The following is a 20,814-nucleotide window of genomic DNA, read 5'->3' as shown; positions in this document are numbered from 1 at the left end:
AATTTTTTTGCAATTTTTTAATACATAAAAATTATTCTAAGCCAGGCACAGGGGAGCTCAAATATGTCATCACTGAACTTAGGAGGAAGCACAGCAACAACAACTATAATAATAATTCAAGTCCATTAATGGAGAACCTGATAAATTATTCTTTATTTAAATATAGTAAGAGTATACAGTATAGGGAAGAAGACAATATTTGAGAAAATAAGGACAAATTGAATTTTTAATCATGCATCAAAACCAATACATTTTCATCTTACTATAAAGTTGTATTCCTTTTTATTTTGATTTAATATAAATTTGACAAACTGCTTTAGAAACTTGTATTTCTTTATTCTTAAAGTCAGAAGTTTAAATTTTTTTTTAAAGATTTATTTATTTAAGTACACTGTAACTGTCTTCAGACACTCCAGAAGAGGGCATCAGATCTCATTACAGATGGTTGTGAGCCACCATGTGGTTGCTGGGATTTGAACTCAGGACCTTCGGAAGAGCAGTTGGTGCTCTTAACCACTGAGACATCTCTCCAGCCCCAAGTTTAAACTTTTAACAAAAGTATAAATTTTACTGAAATTTTATTTTTCAGTACCTTTATCAGAAAAGAACAGTGGAGACTTATTGGTGTCATAAATGATTTTTAAAATTAAAGGCTAGAGGATGAATGCAATGGTGTTCTTCATTAAAAATGTACAAGACGAAAACACAGCCAACTGCCATGGCTTCATCCACTGAAAATTAAGTGTTCTAATGTGCTGTTGTGCCGCAGGAATAAGTATAAATACACAGAACCACAGTAGACAGGAACCCTGATAATGTAGATTTTATTCTGGAAGAAGGATTCAGATGACACACAGCAGTGAACAAATTAAGTGTATGGAAAATTGAAATGTGTGTCAAAACAAGTAATATAAATTCAGAGTTCCAGGTAAAGTGAGAATGTGGGAATAGGGGGTGGGATCTGACTCTCCTAATCTTGCCTTTAAGGCATCTGCTGTGGCATGTACATCTTCCTGGCAGGAGTAATGAAGTTTAGAGGAAAGAATAAAATGTACAGAGCTAACCTTGGTGGGGACAGATCAGTACAGACTGTGATTGCTCTCTCACCTATCTTTATTCCATTTAATTTTATAAAATAAGAATAACTTAAAGTTGCTGAGTCAGGCATGAAATATCAGCTCTTCCCTAGAAGCAATATGAACACAGTAGAGATTTGTAAAAACTGACTTTTGCAAAACAATTGGTAAAAATTATTTCAAATTTGCATCATTTAGAAGAGTCACTGACTGCAGAATTAAGCTCCATTCCATATCTCTATTTCATTTATTTTTGTGGTCATGGGTCCCAAACACACAGTAGAATCCATGATTGAAAGTTTTCTATGACTGAATTACACAGACTCTTATTAATTATTGATCTTGGTGACTATGCTAATAAAAAATTATGTGGGTGGACTGAGCATGGAGAGGTAGGAGGATAGGATAGAGAAGGGGAGGGCAGAAAGGGTTGAGGAAGGTTGTGCCCGAGATATAGCTAGAATTCAGAGGCATGTCAGCGGTGGTAAGGAAATCCAGTGCATCAGAAACAGCCTGGCATCTATGAAGGGGATTCTAGTGAAGACTCTGGTGTTGGGGTTATGAAACCTCATGTGGTCTTCAAGCCAGGCAAGATTTCCAGTGTTGGGACTAGGTTGCTTTCAATTGTGGAATTGGACAAGGGAGATCCTGTGGTTATCCCAAAACAACCTTGCCTGATGCAAAGACAAAAGATTGCTCTCCACTAAGTGACAGCTGAGTTTCATTGCCCAGGGCAACAGCCACACAACTTATTGAACATGAAAAAGTTGAACTGGTCCCTACATGGATTCCCTATGTGTTATTCTTTTTGGTGCAGGAAGGTATGCTGCAGTCTACCAAAAGAGAAACTTAAGCACCAACCTAGACACAACCCTGGTGTCCAGTGTCCTGCATTCAAAATATGCTAGGTAAGCCGGGCAGTGGTGGCGCACACCTTTAATCCCAGCCCTTGGGAGGCAGAGGCAGGCGAATTTCTGAGTTCGAGGACAGCCTGGTCTACAAAGTGAGTTCCAGGACATCCAGGGGAACACAGAGAAACCCTGTCTCAAAAAAAAAAAAATATGCTAGGTAAGTGGTGCACAGAGCTTGTGGGAGTAACCCACCAAAGTCTGATTTGACTTAAGTCACAGTCCAGGTGATAAAACACATAACTCTCACTGCTAGGGTGTCCAAGACCTCGAGACTAGATAGTTCAAGGACCTAGGGCAAAATAATATAAAATAGTCTAAAAAAAAAGGGAAAACTCAAGGAAAACTTCGTGATAAAATGATTCCTAGTGATATTATGCTATGCATGGATATAAATTACACACATCTGTTAAGTCATTATTACCTAAAATGTAGCAGGAACTTAATTAACTCTCTGTGAAATATGCAAATTACTAACTTAAAAGTTAACAAATGAACCAATACACATTTCTCAAAACCAAATGGACACTAATGTATATGTCACATATGGACAATAGTTATATGCCAAAAATTCAATATTTTGGACCATTAGTAAGTTGAAGATGTATATTTCCTGGTACATTTATAGCTAAAACATGATCCATACTGATTACTTATACAGACCATGGAAAATGAAACTCTTGGATATGATAGTTGGAAATGTGGGTTATGCAACTCCTAGAAAAAGACATAGAGTTACTGATGCAAAGACAAAAGATTGCTCTCCACTAAGTGACAGCTGAGTCTCATTGCCCAGGGCAACAGCCACACAACTTATTGAACATGAAAAAGTTGAACTGGTCCCTACATGGATTCCCTATGTGTTATTCTTTTTGGTGCAGGAAGGTATGCTGCATACCTGCATACCAAAAAGACATAGAGTTACTGCAGGAAACTAAATAAATTAAATAAGTATGCCAAGAAGACAGCTGGATAAGCATGTTGTTCACTGAACCATCATTTACAGATCTGGAGTCAAGCTTAATATTCATTAAAAGATCAACAGATGAGGAAAACTTGATGTAGCTATACAATGAAATAGTACATAGCCTCTATAAAAGCAGAAAATATTGTTTTTTGTGGAAATAAAATGGATGGAAATACAGAACCCCATGCTAAATGAACTATGTCAAAATTAGAAAGCTAAAGATTAGGTTCTTGCTTATACATCCAAAATGAAAATTATATTTTGCATATGAGGAAATGGGTATTGGTTATTTAAAGAAACAAAGTCTCAATTAAACCAAAGGAATGGGTCTGACTGTTTTTTTGTTTTTGTTTTTGTTTTGTTTTGTTTTATCCCTGAGATCTATTTTATATGATAGTAAATACAGCTAAAATTGAATATTGTACTTTTAAATTCCCCTAAGAAAAATTTTAAAGTTATGATCATGTACACACAAGGAAACTTACATCTTAAAACTAATCCATATTTAGTAGTTTGATTTAACTATTCTGCACAATGGTCAAAAATTATACTAAAAGGGCTGGCAAGAGGGCCTAAACTATAAATGTATTTGCTAACAAACTTAAAAACCTAAGTTTGATTTATTAGATCTGTAGATTGTGTTAACAGATAGGCTCTACAGAAACCAAGAATGTTAAACTCACTTGATTTTTCTCTTCAACAAGGTGATTTACACCTGTTTTCCAAGTTTGGAGTGAATGTTGTTAAAATCCCAGTGATCTGTTGCTACCTTCTCCGACCAGCAGAAAAGAAGCAACGAAACTGATGTCCTATTCAAGGCAGTTTATTCAGGAACTTCACAATGTGCAGGAAAAAGAATGCCCGGACCTCTCTCGGCCATCCCCCTTTTATGCCCTCTTGTCCACTCCCCATCATCCCCAGTCCACGTAGGCACAGTTCATTGGCTCAGGACTACATTCGATCTTACGTACAGCTCAAGGTACGTGGCTATCTTTAGAGATATGAGGAAGTCAAGTGCCAATCATAAGACTTGGCAGCAGTCCAGGCGCCATGTTGGGGTCGCAGCCACACCTGCTCCTCACAGTGATCTTTGCTGTTCTAGAGTCAGGCTTCAGTGAATCCTCCAGTCTTCTTTTCAGCATCGTTTCTCAATCAATAGAAGCCATTCTTATTAAAGAGGTCCCATGTGCTTTGCAAAAGAGTTTGCTCTTCTTCTTATTAGAAATACTTCCTCTGTGGACCCTAATCCTGAGAATTGTTTCTCAGTCAATAGAACCCATTCTTAAAGAAGAGTTCACAGACACTGTGCAAAAGACTTGTACTCTACAAAGGAATTTCAAGTCAGTCATGCCTGAAACTTTGTTGTGATAATTGTCTCAACAAACTTGTTTCCAAAGTTGTACTGTGCTCAAACATCTCAAAAAGTATCCACTGAAGGTCAGAGTAAGTTTGTGCCAACTTAGCTAAACTAAATCGTGCTTAACTGTCTTTTCTTATTACCTTTTATGGGTCATTTCTCTGCCAGCACAAGTTTACAAAATTATATAATTTACAGGGAACCCCACATAGATCACATGATGGAAGAAGAGAAACAACTCCCACAGGTACTCTGAGATCTTCCCTTGGACATCAAAGCACATTCATGGACTCTCCCCAAAACACAACAAATACAAAAGATTTAAACAAATTATAACATTACTTTGTGTCCTAGAAATATAATTGAAATTTGTCAATAACAGAACTTTCAAACTTAACATGTGGCAATGGGAAGGAGGATCATAGAAAAAGTAAACTGAGAATTTAATATCACCAAAAAAGAAAAATCAGATTTTGTTGAGGCATAGAAGTTTAAATGCATTTCAACTAGTATATTTCCTGTACAGTAAGTACTGAAGCAATTCCTTCAGGTTAAAAAGGAGAGTGAGTAGAGTGTTCCACATGCATACGTGGGGACAAGACCTGGACAGGAAAGTATGCATGGTAATCAAACACTTTGTTTTTGTTTGAAAGCTTTTCCAATTTTATTTTAAGGATAACTGTATGGAACAATAGTTTTATGACTGCTCTGACATGGGTCATGTATGACTATGTAATTTATATTATAAAGTAAGGAAGGACAGCAGGAATGGAGTTTCATTTGGTATAAATCCAAAGGCAATTTTGTAAAATTATTTCATTTAATTCTCAGGATTATCAAGATTATTGTGTTTAAATTAATTCCATATTAAAATTTACAAACAGGATAGAGGTGAAACAAGAGCCACTGACAGAGAGTGAGTGCCTCTTCCTGTAGACATGGCAGGCTGAGGCAAAATGACTTGGAAAGAGCTAGAGTAGAAGGGGCCTTTCATCACTATTGCAGAATTATTATGAAGAGAGTTTCTAATTAAACTAACAAAGGTCCTTACCCAAGCTAAGCTGTACAAAATCTGACAAAATAAAGAGAAAAATAGAAAGCCATAATAGTTGAAGCCTCTGTATACAGACGTAAGACACAGAAGAGATTGACAGACCATTTAAGGGAAGACTCAACATACCCTGCAACACCATGATGAAACATCATCTCAACTGCACAAAAAAGAGTTTAGGCCACAAGGAAAATTCCATCAAATTTTAAAAGTATTAAAGTATACAAGGAATGTTGTCCAAAAAGAATGAAGTGAAGCTGAAGGAGAATAGGCAGAGACTTAGCAAATTCAGTGGTACATAAGAATTTAGGCATGAGGAAAAAGCAGGCATATTCATGAGAAAGATCAAAAGAGAATGTAGAATATACTTTTAGATAGACTCTACATAAAAGCTGAGGGTATGACCAGTAACAGAACACTTGCCTTGGTCCAGTGCAAAGAATTAAAATAAACAAACAAACAAACAAACAAATAAATAAATGCACAGTGTCTCAAAGCATTTGGGCCACACTGAAATCAATGCGTAAAGGTAAATCTACAGCTACAATTGACTGTTCTGCAAAAGGAAAAATTAGCAACCTTACCTTCAACTTGGTATAAAGAAGGAAACAATGAAATAAAACACATTTATATTACACAAACACACACACACATACAAACACACACACACATAACAAAGAAGAAAAAAATAGAAAAAGATTAAGTTAAAGTCGTTAAAATAGAGATTAGACAGAGAAAAGTCAAATAAAAATATGACAGTTTAAGGTTCCCAAAGGAGATGAGGCCATATCTTGACTAATGCAGAAATATCAATATTTTTTTAAAAAAGAGAGTGAAAAGAAAAGAATAATTTTAAGAACATTATAAAGAAAAAGATGGCTAGATTAAAAACCTTATCTCTAGATGAAATGATTCAACATGTAAAAATCTTTAAAAAGCTAAAATCAAGACGTTAGCAGCAACATTTGGGAAAGGGGCCAGATGTAAAGCTGCAACTGTGTCTGTGTGAACAGATTTTTAGAAGGCTAAGATTAAACAGAATCTCTTATCCATTTAAGAGAACGAACAAAACAAACAAATTAGTTAAGGTGGGACCTTTCCTGAAGAGGAGCTAAGCCACTAGGAACAGCTGCGCACTAGAAGGTGTCAGCTCTTGCAGGTCAGTAAATCATTCCTGAAGACATGTGCCATAAAGGCCCAGAGTTGGAGAAAGAGTCAAGGGCTATAAGAAAGCAAGGAGGAGTAAAGATGTCCATGGAGCAGGGCTCTGCAGACAGAAGCAGAGTGTGGCTTGGAAACACGAGGCTGATAGCCAGGGTATTTGCCAAATGTTCAAACGTGAGGAAATTTCATGCAGTGAAAAAGAATGAGGTACAAATATATTCTAAAACAAGAATAGTGAAGTGAGTAATTGATAAACAGACAGGTTTTTCATTTTAGCATCTGTGAGATGTGCCAAATGGGCCCATCCACAGCTAAGGAGGCCGGTGGTTCTTATGGACTGAACCAAAAGGTAGTTTAGGGATGACTAACTAATTCAAGTACTGATGATGATGATGAGGTAAGGTTTGTTGATATTCGATGTTGTTGATGTTTTCCCAAATTTTCAAATCTCTGAGTTTCTTTTTTTTTTTTTTTAACTTTTTTTTATTTATTTATTTTTTTAATATTTTTATTACATATTTTCCTCAATTACGTTTCCAATGCTATCCCAAAAGTCCCCCATAGCGCCCCCCACTTCCCTACCCACCCATTCCCATTCTTTTGGCCCTGGCATTCCCCTATATTGGGGCATATAAAGTTTGCAAGTCCAATGGGCCTCTCTTTCCATTGATGGCTGACTAGGCCATCTTTCGATACATATGCAGCTAGAGACAAGAGCTCCGGGGTTCTGGTTAGTACATCATGTTGTTCCAACAATAGGGTTGCAGATCCCTTTAGCTCCTTGGGTACTTTCTCTAGCTTCTCCATTGGGAGCCCTGTGATACATCCAATAGCTGACTGTGAACATCCACTCCTGTGTTTGCTAGGCCCCAGCATCGTCTCACAAGAGACAGCTATATTTGGGTCCTTTCAGCAAAATCTAGCTAGTGTATGCAATGGTGTCAGCGTTTAGAAGCTGATTATGGGATGGATCCCTGGATACGGCAGTCTCTAAATGGTCCATCCTTTCATCACAGCTCTGAACTTTGTCTCTGTAACTCCTTCCCTGGGTGTTTTGTTCCCAATTCTAAGAAGGTGCACAGTGTCCACACTTTGGTCTTCATTCTTCTTGAGTTTCATGCGTTTAGCAAATTGTATCTTAAATCTTGGGTATCCTAAGTTTTGGGCTAATATCCACTTATCAGTGAATACATATTGTGTGAGTTCTTTTGTGATTGTGTTACTTCACTCAAGATGATGCCCTCCAGGTCCATCCATTTGGCTAGGAATTTCATAAATTCATTCTTTTTAATAGCTGAGTAGTACTCCATTGTGTAAATGTACCATAATTTCTGTATCCATTCCTCTGTTGAGGGACATCTGGGTTCTTTCCAGCTTCTGGCTATTATAAATAGGGCTGCTATGAACATAGTGGAACATGTGTCCTTTTTACCGGTTGGGACATCTTCTGGATATATGCCCAGGAGAGGTATTGCTGGATCCTCCGGTAGTACTATGTCCAATTTTCTGAGGAACCGCCAGACTGATTTCCAGAGTGGTTGTACAAGCTTACAATCCCACCAACAATGGAGGAGTGTTCCTCTTTCTCCACATCCTCGCCAGCAACTGCTGTCACCTGAATTTTTGATCTTAGCCATTCTGACTGGTGTGAGGTGGAATCTCAGGGTTGTTTTGATTTGCATTTCCCTGATGATTAAGGATGTTGAACATTTTTTCAGGTGTTTCTCTGCCATTCGGGATTCCTCAGGTGAGAATTCTTTGTTCAGTTCTGAGCCCCATTTTTTAATGGGGTTATTTGACTTTCTGGAGTCCACCTTCTTGAGTTCTTTATATATATTGGATATTAGTCCCTTATCTGATTTAGGATAGGTGAAGATCCTTTCCCAATCTGTTGGTGGTTTTTTTGTCTTATTGATGGTGTCTTTAGCCTTGCAGAAGCTTTGTAGTTTCATGAGGTCCCACTTGTCAATTCTCGATCTTACAGCACAAGCCATTACTGTTCTATTCAGGAATTTTTCCCCTGTGCCCATATCTTCAAGGCTTTTCCCCACTTTCTCCTCTATAAGTTTCAGTGTCTCTGGTTTTATGTGAAGTTCCTTGATCCACTTAGACTTGACCTTAGTACAAGGAGATAGGAATGGATCGATTCGCATTTTTCTACATGTTAACAACCAGTTGTGCCAGCACCATTTGTTGAAAATGCTGTCTTTCTTCCAAAGGATGTTTTTAGCTCCCTTGTCGAAGATCAAGTGACCATAGGTGTGTGGGTTCATTTCTGGGTCTTCAATTCTATTCCATTGGTCTATTTGTCTGTCACTATACCAGTACCATGCAGTTTTTATCACAATTGCTCTGTAGTAGAGCTTTAGGTCCGGCATGGTGATTCCACCAGAGGTTCTTTTATCCTTGAGAAGAGTTTTTGCTATCCTAGGTTTTTTTGTTATTCCAGATGAATTTGCAGATTGCAGTTTCTAATTCGTTGAAGAATTGATTTGGAATTTTGATGGGGATTGCATTGAATCTGTAGATTGCTTTTGGCAAGATAGCCATTTTTACAATGTTGATCCTGCCAATCCATGAGCATGGGAGATCTTTCCATCTTCTGAGATCTTCTATAATTTCTTTCTTCAGAGACTTGAAGTTTTTATCATACAGATCTTTCACTTCCTTAGTTAGAGTCACGCCAAGATATTTTATATTATTTGTGACTATTGAGAAGGGTGTTGTTTCCCTAATTTCTTTCTCAGCCTGTTTATTCTTTGTGTAGAGAAAGGCCATTGATTTGTTTGAGTTAATTTTATATCCAGCTACTTCACCGAAGCTGTTTATCAGGCTTAGGAGTTCTCTGGTGGAATTTTTAGGGTCACTTATATATACTATCATATCATCTGCAAAAAGTGATATTTTGACTTCATCTTTTCCAATTTGTATCCCTTTGATCTCCTTTTGTTGTCGAATTGCTCTGGCTAGGACTTCAAGTACAATGTTGAATAGGTATGGAGAAAGTGGACAGCCTTGTCTAGTCCCTGATTTTAGAGGGATTGCTTCAAGCTTCTCACCATTTACTTTGATGTTGGCTACTGGTTTGCTGTAGATTGCTTTTATCATGTTTAGGTATGGGCCTTGAATTCCTGATCTTTCCAAGACTTTTATCATGAATGGGTGTTGGATCTTGTCAAATGCTTTTTCCGCATCTAACGAGATGACCATGTGGTTTTTGTCTTTGAGTTTGTTTATATACTGGATTACGTTGATGGAATTCCGTATATTGAACCATCCCTGCATCCCTGGGATGAAACCTACTTGGTCAGGATGGATGATTGTTTTGATGTGTTTTTGGATTCGGTTAGCAAGAATTTTATTGAGGATTTTTGCATCAATATTCATAAGGGATATTGGTCTGAAGTTTTCTATCTTTGTTGGGTCTTTTTGTGGTTTAGGTATCAGAGTATATGTGGCTTCATAGAATGAGTTGGGTAGAGTACCTTCTGTTTCTATTTTGTGGAATAGTTTGTGAAGAACTGGGATTAGATCTTCTTTGAAGGTCTGATAGAACTCTGCACTAAACCCATCTGGTCCTGGGCTTTTTTTGGTTGGGAGACTATTAATGACTGCTTCTATTTCTTTGGGGGATATAGGGCTGTTTAGATCTTTAACCTGATCTTGATTCAACTTTGGTACCTGGTATCTGTCTAGGAACTTCTCCATTTCATCCAGGTTCTCCAGTTTTGTTGAGTATAGCCTTTGGTAGAAGGATCTGATGGTGTTTTGGATGTCTTCAGGATCTGTTGTTATGTCTCCTTTTTCATTTCTGATTTTGTTAATTAGGATGCTTTCCCTGTGCCCTCTAGTGAGTCTGGCTAAGGGTTTATCTATCTTGTTGATTTTCTCAAAGAACCAGCTCCTTGATTGGTTGATTCTTTGAATAGTTTTTCTTGTTTCCACTTGGTTGATTTCACCCCTGAGTTTGATTATTTCCTGCCGTCTACTCCTCTTGGGTGAATTTGCTTCCTTTTGTTCTAGTGCTTTTAGGTGTGTTGTCAAGCTGCTAATGTGTGCTCTTTCTAGTTTCCTTTTGGAGGCACTCAGAGCTATGAGTTTTCCTCTTAGAAATGCTTTCATTGCATCCCATAAGTTTGGGTATGTTGTGGCTTCATTTTCATTGAACTCTAAAAAGTCCTTAATTTCTTTCTTTATTCCTTCCTTGACCAAGGTATCATTGAGAAGAGTGTTGTTCAGTTTCCACGTGAAGGTTGGCTTTCTATAATTTATTTTGTTATTGAAGATTAGCCTTAGTCCATGGTGATCTGATAGGATGCATGGGACAATTTCAATATTTTTGTATCTGTTGAGGCCTGTTTTGTGATCAATTATATGGTCAATTTTGGAGAAGGTACCATGAGGTGCTGAGAAGAAGGTATATCCTTTTGTTTTAGGATAGAATGTTCTGTAGATATCTGCCAGATCCATTTGATTCATAATTTCTCTTAGTTTCTCTGTGTCCCTGTTTAGTTTCTGTTTCCATGATCTGTCCATTGGTGAAAGTGGTGTGTTGAAGTCTCCCACTATTATTGTATGAGGTGCAATGTGTGCTTTGAGCTTTACTAAAGTTTCTTTAATGAATGTGGCTGCCTTTGTATTTGGAGCATAGATATTCAGGATTGATAGTTCCTCTTGGAGGATTTTACCTTTGATGAGTATGAAGTGCCCCTCCCTGTCTTTTTTGATGACTTTGGGTTGGAAGTCAATCTTATCTGATATTAGAATGGCTACTCCAGCTTGTTTCTTCAGACCATTTGCTTGGAAAATTGTTTTCCAGCCTTTCATTCTGAGGTAGTGTCTATCTTTTTCTCTGAGATGAGTTTCTTGTAAGCAGCAAAATGTTGGGTCTTGTTTGTGTAGCCAGTTTGTTAGTCTATGTCTTTTTATCGGGGAGTTGAGTCCATTGATATTAAGAGATATTAAGGAAAAGTAATTGTTGTTTCCTGTTATTTTTGTTGTTAAAGTTGGCATTCTGTTCTTGTGGCTGTCTTCTTTTAGGTTTGTTGAGGGATTACCTTCTTGTTGTTTCTAGGGCGTGGTTCCTGTCCTTGTATTGGTTTTTTTCTGTTATTATCCTTTGAAGGGCTGGATTCGTTGAGAGATAATGTGTGAATTTGGTTTTGTTGTGGAATACTTTGGTTTCTCCATCTATGTTAATTGAGAGTTTGGCTGGGTTTAGTAGCCTGGGCTGGAATTTGTTTTCTTTTAGTGTCTGTATAACATCTGTCCAGGATCTTCTGGCTTTCATAGTCTCTGGTGAAAAATCTGGTGTAATTCTGATAGGCTTGCCTTTATATGTTACTTGGCCTTTTTCTCTTACTGCTTTTAGTATTCTATCTTTATTTAGTGCATTTGTTGTTCTGATTATTATGTGTCTGGAGGTATTTCTTTTCTGGTCCAGCCTATTTGGAGTTCTGTAGGCTTCTTGTATGTTCATGGGCATCTCTTTCTTTAGATTTGGGAAGTTTTCTTCTATAATTTTGTTGAAGATGTTTGCTGGTCCTTTGAGTTGAAAATCTTCATTCTCATCCACTCCTATTATCCGTAGGTTTGGTCTTCTCATTGTGTCCTGTATTTCCTGGATGTTTTGAGTTAGGATCTTTTTGCATTTTCCATTTTCCTTGATTGTTGTGCCCATGTTCTCTATGGAATCTTCTGCACCTGAGATTCTCTCTTCCATCTCTTGTATTCTGTTGCTGATGCTTGCATCTATGGTTCCAGATTTCTTTCCTAGGGTTTCTATCTCCAGTGTTGCCTCATTTTGGGTTTTCTTTATTGTGTCTACTTCCCTTTTTAGGTCTAGTATGGTTTTGTTCATTTCCATCATCTGATTGGATGTGTTTTCCTGTTTCTCTTTAAGGACTTCTACCAGTTTGGTTGTGTTTTCCTGTTTTTCTTTAAGGACTTGTAACTCTTTAGCCATGTTCTCCTGTAGTTCTTTAAAGTCCTTCTTGATGTCCTCTACCATCATCATGAGATATGCTTTTAAATCCAGATCTAGTTTTTCAGGTGTGTTGGGGTGCCCTGGACTGGGCGAAGTGGGAGTGCTGGGTCCTGATGATGGTGAGTGGTCTTGGTTTCTGTTAGTAAGATTCTTACCTTTACCTCTCGCCATCTGGTAATCTCTGGAGTTGTTATAGTTGTCTCTGTTCAGAGGTTGTTCTTCTGGGGATTCTGAGTATCCTCTGTCAGCAGACCTGGGAGACAGGCTCTCTCCTCTGAGTTTCAGTGGTTAGAGCACTCCCTGCTGACAAGCTTTCCTCTTAAAGGGAAGGTGTACAGATATCTGGGGTTTGGACCTCCTCCTGGCCGAAGAAGAAGGCGGAAAACAGGACCTTTCCCAGATGCTGTGTTGCTTTGGCAGGTCACAGAAGCTGTAGGCTTCTGTGGTACACACTCTCAGCTGTGCAGACTAAGTTCCTAAGTTCAGTGGAGTCCTGGATCCAAGATGTGCTCCCTGCTCCTGAGGCAGAGGGCTCCTGTGCAGGGCAGACCACTGTCTTCCAGCTAGGAGGGTGCCGGATGTCTGTGGCCCCAAAAGGGTGCTGCCTCAGCGGCTCTGTGGCTCCCGCCTGTCCCAGAAGCTGTCTGCCTCTGTGGTCCTCAGTCTTACCTGTACAGACTAAGTTCGGCGGAGTCCCGGAGCCAAGATGGCGCTCCCTGCAGGGCAGGTCACTGTCCTCCGACTGGGAGGGTGCCGGATGTCTGCGGCCCCTAAAGGGTGCTGCCTCAGCAGCTCTGTGGCTCCCGCCTGTCCCAGAAGCTGTCTGCCTCTGTGGTCCTCAGTCTTACCTGTACAGACTAAGTTCGGCGGAGTCCCGGGGCCAAGATGGCGCTCCCTGCAGGGCAGGTCACTGTTCTCCGGCTGGGAGGGTGTCGGATGTCTGCGGCCCCAAAAGGGTGCTGCCTCAGCGGCTCTGTGGCTCCCGCCTGTCCCAGAAGCTGTCTGCCTCTGTGGTCCTCACTCTGACCTGTACAGACTAAGTTCGGCGGAGTCCCGGAGCCAAGATGGCGCTCCCTGCAGGGCAGGTCACTGTCCTCCGACTGGGAGGGTGCCGGATGTCTGCGGCCCCTAAAGGGTGCTGCCTCAGCAGCTCTGTGGCTCCCGCCTGTCCCAGAAGCCGTCTGCCCCTGTGGTCCCCACTCTGACCTGTACAGACTAAGCTCGGCGGAGTCCTGGAGCCAAGATGGCACTCCCTGCAGGGCAGGTCACTGTCCTCCGACTGGGAGGGTGCCGGATGTCTGCGGCCCCAAAAGGGTGCTGCCTCAGCGGCTCTGTGGCTCCTGCCTGTCCCAGAAGCTGTCTGCCTCTGTGGTCCTCACTCTAACCTGTAGACTAAGTTCGGCGGAGTCCCAGAGCCAAGATGGCGCTCTCTGCAGGGCAGGTCTCTGTCCTCCGGCTGGGAGGGTGCCGGAAGTCTGCGGCCCCAAAAGGGTGCTGCCTCAGCGGCTCTGTGGCTCCCGCCTGTCCCAGAAGCTGTCTGCCTCTGTGGTCCCCACTCTGACCTGTACAGACTAAGTTCGGCGGAGTCCCGGAGCCAAGATGGCGCTCCCTGCAGGGCAGGTCACTGTCCTCCGACTGGGAGGGTGCCGGATGTCTGCGGCCCCTAAAGGGTGCTGCCTCAGCAGCTCTGTGGCTCCCGCCTGTCCCAGAAGCCGTCTGCCCCTGTGGTCCCCACTCTGACCTGTACAGACTAAGCTCGGCGGAGTCCCGGAGCCAAGATGGCGCTCCCTGCAGGGCAGGTCACTGTCCTCCGGCTGGGCGAGCTTTTGGATTTTTGTTCGTGTGTTTTGGGGGTTTTGTTTTGTCTTCTTTCCTGCTACAAAGAATCACTTATCTGTTTTCTTCAAATTCCAAGAAGAAAGGGTTCGTAAAACTTGGGACCAGAATCTAAAAATGTTCTAGAGTCTCAGAAGCTGCAAGACTGCAAGCCTCCTTCCAAAGGTTATAAAAGCGCTAAACCTCTGAGTTTCTTATTCCCTTTAAAAAAACAAGCTTATGAAATGTGATTTATACATCAGCATGATAGTGGACAGTGAACTAATATGTGCAAAAGAGAAAATGGAATTATAACATTACCTTGAGTATTTTTGTATTGGCAATTATATTATTTTCTTCTCCAGTTTTCATATTTGATGCTGCATAAGAAATTTCACTCATGGCTTTTCTATTCTAAGCCTAAAATGTGAAAGAAGAATATTAATTTGGTGGTTTAAAGAAAAAGGAGAAAAATTTCCAACCTGGCATGCATGTTAACTTACTCAACTGTTCCTATGTAAAGCTAAAAGAACTGCCAGTGTATCTGTTCTGTGATAAATTTTTAATATGCCCAATTGTGTTTGGTTAAATTACCTATAACATTTGCATTTTATAAAATATCCACTTTTTTGTAACTGTGCTTCAAATAATAGTTCAAATACCTCTACATGCTAGTTTTATCTATGAAATAATTGTACCTTGAAACACAAGTTTTTATAGAATAAATTGTCTAGACATGGGATCTTACAGTGGATTTCAGAAATGAGCTGGGTTTGGAGATTATCTTTTTGTTATATTATGCTTACATTTTAACTATTAGAGGGAATTATTTATAGATTAGTTATGTGGGCTTTAGTCTTTATTATTCTTTTGGACCCAGGGTTTACTGTATCTTAGGTTGAATTCAAGTCTCCTGTAGCCAAGGATGACCTTTAACTCTTGAGCCTCTTGCCTTACCACTCAACTTCTGGGACTATGGTCATGTCCTACAGTGCCTAGACAATATAGTCATTTCAAGTATTTGGGCTAATCTAGCAAAAGTTACTACTGAACAAAATTGATTCACTTTATTTTATTTTTATCTGATGAGTCTGATGAAATGTTTGCTTCTTTTTAAAATAAATGAGTTCTTTAATGACTTGTTCCACTCAAAGTAAAATACATGCGAGTAGAGAGATGAATCAGTGTTTAAGCACTTGATGTTCTTCCAGAGGACCCAGGTTTAGTTCTAAGAACTGACATGTTAACTCATCATCGTTTGTAACTCCAGTTCCCCAGAATCTGAAAGCACCTTCCTTTGGCATCCTTCGGCACCAGGCAATATGTGGTACATAGGGAACATGCAAACAAAATACCATACAAATGTAATTATATAAGAAAAAGCATCCAGCTTAAAATATAAGTATTACAAATCATGCTCTAATATTTGCACTTGTCATTTTGCTGCTACACTACACCAACCCCAGGGCCAATATGTAATATGTAAAGGAATTTAAATCCAGCAACCTGGCTGCTCTGGCAAGGCATCTGATGCAAAGATAGATTCAGCTGGAAGGCAGACAAACCACACACATTTAATCCCTCTAGCTGAAATATACGCCTGGATCCCTCTGGCTGGAATAAGACACTCCTTTAGTACATACATTTAATCCCAAACAATGATGTTTAATTGAGGAGCAGACAAAGTGATAAAACAGAGAAAAGTTTGACAAAATGAGTCAGATAGAATAGACCCACACCTCATTAGTACAGGAATGAGCAGCTGCTTAAAGAGCAGTGAGGGAGAGAGCATTAGGTTCAGTTGATCTCAGTTGAATTCAGATGGTGCAGTTCAATTCATAGAGTTCAGAGGCAGTGTTCCAAACAGAGCAATCCTGTCAGAAGCTGAGAGAAGCCAATTTGAAATAGTAAGCTTGGAGTGGAGTTTGAGTAGTTGAGCTGAGTGACACAGCCAAATTTCAGGAAGAGATAGAAAGAGTGAATTTATTTAGCAGTAAGTCTCCAAGGCTGAAATATTCTAGGCTTACATTAGCAAATAGAGGCTGAAACCTTCAAGATCTGGGCTTGCAGAAGATTGGATTATATGAAGTAGTTTCCAGGCCTAGGCCTAGGGATAGTTAGATAGAAACAGTCTGGGCTCAGCCCATTTATTTGTAAAGCTTGAGTACAGGTCTCATCTTACCTCTTCCTCTGATGAAATACAAGCTACATTTACATTTATAGTTATAATACTTCTTGTGTTTGACTTTAACTGACTATGCTAAAACATTTCAAGTTTAAACACAAGCATAAAGTATTTCTCAAAAAAAAAACCTATTAAATAACTCATTTTTCTTCAAACTCTCATTTCTACCCATAGCACAGGGTGGCAGGAAGTTTTTAACAGAGTTAAAGTTTAACAGAGTTTAGTCTATTCTGAATTTTTTTCTGATTAGGTTGAAGAGGGATGGAACAAATGTAGTGATAACATACCTGTAAATTTTACACTTAGGAGCTACAGGCAAGAAAACCATGGATTTGTCGACCTAGTTGCATGAGGATCCTATATCAACAAAATGAAAGAAAAAAATTCTGGTGGTGGTGGGTGGTGCTTTCTTTAGTACATAAAACCAAAATGGTAGTGAATACTGCAAAACAAGTGTTTGCTTCTCCACCCCTCAGTCAACATATGGAAGTTTTATATTTTCTTCTGTTTCTTTTTCATTTACTTTTGATGAAATATCTAGAAAACAAAGTCATCTTGAACTCAATGAAAACAACTTCTTTAACACTAACTTACCAATGTGTAGCTCAGATTTGCTGTTGTTTGAAACATGATAGTACTTTTTCTGATTGAACTTCAGTGCTACTTTCTTTTTGTGATTACCAAGTTTCCTTGTTACTAGTCTTAGTAACTAAAAGATTGTACAGAATTATACAGAAATGTCTGGTGCTGTAGAGAATGAATGATCCATATCTAATAGAGAATTCTTTTCATACTTTCTTTACTGTGATAACAGAAAAGAAAGGAAAAAATTAAGTACTCCATAGCTTTATTTTTTTTGAGAAATATTTTATACCTATGTTTGAACTTTAAGGGTGAGCAAAGACAGTTGAAATAAGATATGGGAAATGTTATTATTTAATGACCCTGGTATTCAATGACTTTAATAGAAGTATCTTCTAAAAGTTGCTGTATCCACAAAAAGAAAGTTTTTAGTTACAAACATTTTTAGTTACAAAAGTCCATCCTTGTTTACACTAATTTAATTGCAATAGTCCTTAGGTAATTCAGTTGATGTTCTGATAAGATAACATTTCCGCAAACATATATATATATGTACATATGTATGTATGTATGTATATATGTGTGCACCTCTGTATGTATGTATATATGAACCTGCATATTTGTATGTATTAATGTGTACATGTAAAAAATACATGTGTGCTAATCTTAAAATAGTTTTTAAGATACTGTTTCAAGAAAGAAAGAAAAATAATTACCATCAATATTAAATAAATATATAAAAAATTATATTCCAAATAGTATATTCTGAATCTTAACTCAGATCAAATTATTTTGCAAAGAGTTGTGGACATTAAATTGAAAAAAACCTGAGAAACTGCTATAAATTGAGCATCAATAAGTTTTATTGGATATTTTCTTTATTTTCATTTCAAATGGTATCCTCTTTCCTGCCCCCCCCCCCCGAGCCCCATATCCCATCTCACTTAACCCTGTTTCTATGAGGGTGTTCCCCTACCCACACACCCACCCACTCACACCTCCCCGCCCCAGCATTCTCTACACTGGGGCATCCAGTCTTAACAAGAATAAGGGCCTCTGCTCTCACTGAAGACTGCCAAGGCCTACAAGGACATCCTCTGCTACATATGTGGCTGGCGCCATGGGTCCCTCAATGTGTAATTTTTGGTTGGTGGTTTAGTCCCTGGGAGCTCTGTGGGGTCTGGTTGGTTAATATTGTTGTTCTTCATATGGGTTGTAAATCCTCTCAGATCCTTTAGTCCTTTCTCTAACCCCTCCGTTGGGGACCCCGTGCTCAGTCTAATAGTTAGCTTCAAGCATCTGCCTCTTTATTGTCAGGCTCTGGCAGAGGCTCTCAGGAGACAGCTATATCAGGCTCCTGTCAGCAAGTACTTCTGACATCCACAATAGTGTCTGGGTTTGGTGTCTGTACATGTGATGGATCCCCAGATTGGGCAGTCTCTGGATGGCCTTTCCTTCAGTTTGTGCTTCACACTTTGTATCTATATTTCCTCTCAAATATTTTGTTCCCCCTTCTAAGAAGGACCAAAGAATCCACACTTTGGTATTCTTTCTTTTTGAGCTTCATGGGGTCTGTGAGTTGTATCTTGTGTATTATGAACTTTTGGGTGAATATCCATTTATCAGTGAGTGCATACTATGTGGGGTTATTACATACAAATAAATAGGGAGGCAGAGTTTATGGTATAAAGCTGGATCAAGAAGACAGGTTTAGCTAATCTTGGTTGGAGCAGTTTCTGTAGGGGAACAATCTCTATGCCATGAATGTCAAAAGGTAAAAATCTATAGTGGACATTTTTTCTCCACACATAGTCAACATTCATACTCAGACCAGGATTGATGGCTTTTGCATTCATCCACAGTTGTGAGTGAAGCTTTGAGGTCTTTGATTTGGTCATGCCTGTGTTAACAGCAAATGTTCACTAGGAATTTACTCATGAAAGTCTCCTGATTATCCATCTGTTTCAGTGTGTCCATATGCACAATGCACATAGGAGAAGACAGGAGGCTATCTTTCAGGACTTGGTTCTCTCTCTACCATATGGGTCCCTAGGATTGAGCCCAGACCCCTATGCCTGGCTGCAAGAGCAGTTACCAGCTGAGCCACCTCACTGGCCCCCAGAATCATTGGTCTTAATTCACTACAATATGCAGTTTCAATTATCCTCTGGGGGTCTGGGAAGTCATTGCTCATGGATAAAGGAGCACAGCTGTGTTGACTCATTGCTGTCTTTGTTACTGACTGCAGGAATACTCTTACAACTGGCTAAGGTTTATCAACATACACATACAAGGAAAGGATATCATTAGACTTTTGATGTCATTTTGCTTCGCATTAGTCCATTTCACTTTTGACAGTTGTTTTAAATAAAATTAATAGCAGCAATTTACTTTTGAACCCTAATATATTTTTCACTAGCTGACTGATTAATATTATTAATTGATGCATAGTTTGTATTGCCAACATGCATCAAGTTCTGTGCTTCTAAGATAGATGCCTGTGGTGCGTTGTGAAATTCCCTTAGAGAGACACATCTGAGACAAGGGCTTTCCCAGCATAGCAATGACTACAAAATTACTTTGCACATTTTTGCTCTGATGAATGACATAAGGACCAAAATTTATTTCTGAAGGTTTATTGAATTTCCTGGGTGATTAACTCAGTCAGCGTTGAGTGCATGTGGAGGCAGGGACTGCATCTCTGTATCTACAAGCTGAATGTCATCCAGACATACATAATTATAACCAAAAGTAAACCTGCAATACATGTTTCTAGCTTCTGCTTTTACCATTTAGAACCACTCACAGTAATCTAGATCTCCTTCATAGCCTGCCACAGAAAATGAAGGACAACAATGTGTCTCACTTTCAGCAATATGGGGTTTGTGTCTATTTGGTCAGTTCCCTGTTTCCTTCCTTGCAATTTCTGTAAGTATTAATATCATCCTTAATATGATCTTCTCTTTAAAGCATAACACCCTTACCCATAAATTCAGTATCACCATTATAACAGATGTGAAATGATTATTTTGTAAAGATGAAAAGTGTATTTTAAGATATAAGAAGTCTAGGACCTAGCTATATAGCTCAGTTGATAAAGTGCTTGACTAACATGCAGGAAGCCATGGCTTTGACTACCAGTACTTCACAGAATGTAAGGAATGTATTGGGATCAGAGTTCCAAAAACATCCTCAGATAAATAGGAAATTTTGACATCAGTTTGGGATACATGATACTCTGTCTCAAAAATATATAAAAAAGATACTAAAGTAGAATACTTTACACTGTTGTATTGTAGTTATAAAATAAATATTCGAATCTTTATCCCTTTTTTGTGTCTACCAGCAACTTGGGATAATAGGTGGTTGGGGATGAACAGTTATCATTTTAATAATTCAGTTCTCAGGTGTTGGAACAGAGAAGAGTGGACATAAAGAACAAAGATAAAACAAGTACATGTCTCAAACTATTCAGAAATGTTAAATTTGAACATCCTTTTCATAAGAAAATGATAGTAGCTTAAAGTGATTGATATACTGGCAACATTGGGTTGATCCCTGCTTAATGTATAAGAGGATCTATACATCCTGCTCATGATTGTGAACAATGCTAAGTAGGAATCCAACCAAATATACCTAGTTTATAAAAGGTATACTTGAATTTTAAATATTTATTTTTTTCTTTAAAGCTTATTTTCAAATATATAATAGGAGAATTTGTCT

Source organism: Mus caroli, unplaced genomic scaffold (assembly GCF_978045245.1).
Source record: "Mus caroli unplaced genomic scaffold, Mus_caroli_1 scaffold_13, whole genome shotgun sequence".
NCBI lineage: Eukaryota > Metazoa > Chordata > Mammalia > Rodentia > Muridae > Mus > Mus caroli.
Note: the sequence above shows the minus strand (reverse complement) of the source record.